The sequence below is a fragment of the Populus nigra genome, chromosome 2 (genome assembly GCF_951802175.1).
Source record: "Populus nigra chromosome 2, ddPopNigr1.1, whole genome shotgun sequence".
Classification (NCBI taxonomy): Eukaryota; Viridiplantae; Streptophyta; class Magnoliopsida; order Malpighiales; family Salicaceae; genus Populus; species Populus nigra.
Genome location: NC_084853.1, coordinates 17,421,494 through 17,426,493, shown reverse-complemented (window position 1 = coordinate 17,426,493; position 5,000 = coordinate 17,421,494).

Below are 5,000 nucleotides of genomic sequence, written 5' to 3'. Positions count from 1 at the left end.
AACAGGGGGGAATCGGCAGCGCAGATTTTTCGACGAACATGGGCTGGACGCTGGACTGGCCGGGCCATGCAGGAAAATTCATCGAGGGGACACGCTGAAGAAACAGCGCTGGTTTAGACACGGTGGGCGCAGTGTTGGAATCGGCAGCGCCGATGAAACCGGCAAAGTCGGCAGAATTGGCAGCGGGTGCTGGCGATGGGTCTGGACGGGCTGGATAGTCCAAGGCTCGACGAGAAAGACCGCAGGTTGAGACACTGGGGCAGTGGCAGCCCGCGGGACAGTGTTGGCAGATTCGGCAGCGCAGATTTGTGCGGCTGCAGGTTCGTCGGGGAAAATCGGCAGCGCAGATTTTTCGACGAACATGGGCTGGACGATGGACTGTCCAGGCCAGGCAGGAAAATTTGTCGAGGGGACACGCTGACGAAACAGCGCTGGTTCAGGCACGGGGGGCAGTGTTGGAATCGGCAGCGCCGACGAAATCGGCAAAGTCGGCAGAATCGGCAGCGCAGATTTTTCGACGAACATGGGCTGGACGCTGGACTGGCCGGGCCATGCAGGAAAATTCATCGAGGGGACACGCTGACGAAACAGCGCTGGTTCAGGCACGGCGGGCAGTGTTGGAATCGGCAGCGCCGACGAAATCGGCAAAGTCGGCAGAATCGGCAGCGGGTGCTGGCGATGGGTCTGGACGGGCTGGATAGTCCAAGGCTCGACGAGAAAGACTGCTGGTTTAGACACTGGGGCAGTGGCAGCCCGCGGGACAGTGTCGGCAGATTCGGCAGCGCAGATTTGTGCGGCTGCAGGTTCGTCGGGGAAAATCGGCAGCGCAGATTTTGCGACGAACATGGGCTGGACGATGGACTGTCCAGGCCAGGCAGGAAAATTTGTCGAGGGGACACGCTGACGAAACAGCGCTGGTTCAGGCACGGCGGGCAGTGGTGGAATCGGCAGCGCCGACGAAATCGGCAAAGTCGGCAGAATCGGCAGCGCAGATTTTTCGACGAACACGGGCTGGACGGTGGACTGTCCAGGCCAGGCAGGAAAATTCGTCGAGGGGACACGCTGAGGAAACAGCGCTGGTTCAGACACGGTGGGCGCAGTGTTGGAATCGGCAGCGCCGAGAAAATCGGCAAAGTCGGCAGAATCGGCAGCAGGTGCTGGCGATGAGTCAGGACGGACTGGATAGTCCAAGGCTCGATGAGAAAGACCGCTGGTTTAGACACTGGGGCAGTGGCAGCCCGCGGGGCAGTGTCGGCAGACTCGGCAGCAGTGTCTGCCGATTCGGCAGCGTTGGCTTGTTGGCGCGGGGGGCCGATGCGAGTGGGGACTTGGGCAGCGGGCAGTGAAAGCAAGAGTTTCCCCGATGCTGCCGGGAAAAACGCTCCCCGGGATGGCCGGGTGAGATGACCCGGCGGCCCGCGACGGGTCATTCAATTCCATGCCCCGTCAACATAACTCCCGATGTACTGTTTGCTTTTTCGGAAGAAGAGATCCATCCCCCCATCCTCGGCCAGCCAAAAACGCTCCAATTAATGGCCGGGTGAGATGACCCGGCGGCCCGCGACGCGTCATTCAAATCACTGCCCTATCGGCTACAACTGCTGATGGGTGGGATTAGAGGCCTGCCATGGTGGTGAGGGGCGGCGAGGACCGTGAAAGCTAGAGTTTTTCAGAGGCTGCCGGGAAAAAGGCCCCTCGGGTGGCGGGGTGCGAGGACCAGGCGCGTCATTCAATTCTCTTCCCTATCAACTTGGCTCCCGTTGGCGGGATTGGAGGCCTACTGTTTGTTACAGGGCTAAAATCGTCAGGGGAAGAGCTGACGAAACAATGCTGGTTTGGATGCAGGGGGTAGTGTTGGAATCGGCAGCGCGGACAAAATCGGCAAAGTCGACAAAAAAGACTGTTGGTCTGGACATCGGGGCAGCGGCAGCCATGCCGACAGGGGGGGAAATCGGCAGCGCAGATTTGTGCAGCTGCAGGTTCGTCGGGGAAATCGGCAGCGCAGATTTTTCGATGAACATGGGCTGGAAGATGGACTGTCCAGGCCAGGCAGGGAAATTCGTCAAGGGGACACGCTGACGAAAGTAGGCTCGTCGGTGAAAATCGGCAGCGCAGATTTTTCGACGAACAGGGGCTGGATGCTGGACCGGCCGGGCCAGGCAGGAAAATTCGTCGACATCGGGGCAGCGGCAGCCATGCCGACAGGGGGGGAAATCGGCAGCGCAGATTTGTGCAGCTGCAGGTTCGTCGGGGAAATCGGCAGCGCAGATTTTTCGATGAACATGGGCTGGAAGATGGACTGTCCAGGCCAGGCAGGGAAATTCGTCAAGGGGACACGCTGACGAAAGTAGGCTCGTCGGTGAAAATCGGCAGCGCAGATTTTTCGACGAACAGGGGCTGGATGCTGGACCGGCCGGGCCAGGCAGGAAAATTCGTCAGGGGGGCACGCTGACGAAAAGAGGGGCTGCCGCGTGGAAAATCGGCAGCGCAGATTTTTCGACGAACATTCGTCAGGGGGGCACGCTGACGAAAAGAGGGGCTGCCGCGTGGAAAATCGGCAGCGCAGATTTTTCGACGAACAGGGGCTGGATGCTGGACCGGCCGGGCCAGGCAGGAAAATTCGTCAGGGGGGCACGCTGACGAAAAGAGGGGCTGCCGCGTGGAAAATCGGCAGCGCAGATTTTTCGACGAACAGGGGCTGGATGCTGGACCGGCCGGGCCAGGCAGGAAAATTCGTCAGGGGGGCACGCTGACGAAAAGAGGGGCTGCCGCGTGGAAAATCGGCAGCGCAGATTTTTCGACGAACAGGGGCTGGACTGGCCGGGCCAGGCAGGAAAATTCGTCAGGGGGGCACGCTGACGAAAACAGGGGCTGCCGCGTGGAAAATCGGCAGCGCAGATTTTTCGACGAACAGGGGCTGGACTGGCCGGGCCAGGCAGGAAAATTCGTCAGGGGGGCACGCTGACGAAAGTAGGCTCGTCGTGGAAAATCAGCAGCGCAGATTTTTCGACGAACAGGGGCTGGACGCTGGACTGGGCCAGGCAGGAAAATTCGTCAGGGGGGCACGCTGACGAAAACAGGGGCTGCCGCGTGGAATGGCAGCCTACACGCAGATGCGAATTCGGCAGCGCACGATGGCTTGAGCAGGTCATGGGTTCGACTTGGCGCGATCTGAAACCTGGACGAGGGACTGTCGACGCTGGACGAGCCAGCGCGGTGGCCTGTCGTGCCCCGTTCAGGGGGGGCCTGCCGCGGAGACAGCCCTCGCGGGCTCGACAGCGCAGGCCAGCGTCCCCGACGTCGCTGGCCGCGGCAGGCGAGCTGCCGGGGTTCCCGCATTCCTACAAGAAAACGTCGTGCTTTCCACATGAAACCAATCCAGTAAAATCAGCCATATTTTTATGAGGCTGCCCACTGAATTTGGGGTCATTCCGGGCCGGTTCCTAGTTTTGCGGATTTACTCGATTTCTAATGGTAGGAAAATTAAAACAAATACTTCCCGACCTCGAAAAATTCTGGGAAAATTAATGAAGGTGGATTGGATTTTTGCCAACCTCTCTGCAAAATTTCAGCTCAAAATACCAAGAAATGAATTTTTTAGAGGGGGGGTGACAGCTGGGACCTAGTAGTGTCTCCCCCTGCCAGAGCTGCAATGACACTTATTGCTCTTTAGGGAGCCACCAGGCCGGCGCCCCTCAAAGACCACACGCGCGCGCGCGCCCGCCCGCGCTGGGCGCTGGGGCGCTGGGGCCTGAGGGCCTGGGGCCCTTGGGGGCCCTTGGGCGCTTGGGCGCGCGCGCAGCGGCCCCCGCAGCCATGCCGCGCCGCGCGACGCGCGGACAGCCCCTGCTGGCTTGCTCTCTCGCCCGCGGGGGGGCTGCCTTCGGGCCCTGGCCCCCCGCGTTCTGGCCTGCCCCCTGCGGGGGAGAGGCTAGGCGCTGCAGGGGCCAGCCCGACGTCGCTGGCCGCGGCAGGCGACAGCCCCTGCTGGCTTGCTCTCTCGCCCGCGGGGGGGCTGCCTTCGGGCCCTGGCCCCCCGCGTTCTGGCCTGCCCCCCGCGTGGGAGAGGCTAGGCGCTGCAGGGGCCAGCCCGACGTCGCTGGCCGCGGCAGGCGACAGCCCCTGCTGGCTTGCTCTCTCGCCCGCGGGGGGGCTGCCTTCGGGCCCTGGCCCCCCGCGTTCTGGCCTGCCCCCCGCGTGGGAGAGGCTAGGCGCTGCAGGGGCCAGCCCGACGTCGCTGGCCGCGGCAGGCGAGCCGCCGGGGTTCCCGCATTCCTACAACAAAACGTCGTGCTTTCCACATGAAATCAATCCAGTAAAATCAGCCATATTTTTATGAGGCTGCCCACTGAATTTGGGGTCATTCCGGGCCGGTTCCTATTTTTTCCGATTTCCTCGATTTTTAATGGTAGGAAAATAAAAAAAAATACTTCCCGACCTCGAAAAATTCTGGAAAAATTAATAAAGTTGGATTGGATTTTTGCCAACCTCTGTGCAAAATTTCAGCTCAAAATACCAAGAAATGAATTTTTTAGAGGGGGGGTGACAGCTGGGACCTAGTAGTGTCTCCCCCTGCCAGAGCTTCAATGACACTTATTGCTCTTTAGGGGGGTGCCCCCTGACTGGCCATGGGGCGCGCTGGCCTGGCGCCCATAGGCCTGCCGCGGGGGATATGTGGGCTGTTGCTAAACTCGGACTAAGGTGGGGGGCCTCATGGCCCGAAGTATTGCCGGCATCGATGACCCGTTTTCCGGCCGGCGACGACCCGATTCCGGCCACCGTCTTCGGGACCCGCTCCAAGCCGTCGGGCGCGTTGGGGCTGCTTATCCGCGGCGTGGGCGTGGCATTCATTTGCCGTGCTTGTGCCAAGGTGCTGGCAGCTGCTGCGCGGCTGTCTGCTTGCCGCGACGTCACGGCGGCGGTGGCCGCTGCCCCTGCTCGCAAGTCGGAGGCCTGGCCGACGTGGCTGGTGCGGACCGCCGAGCTTGGGGATTGCGAGG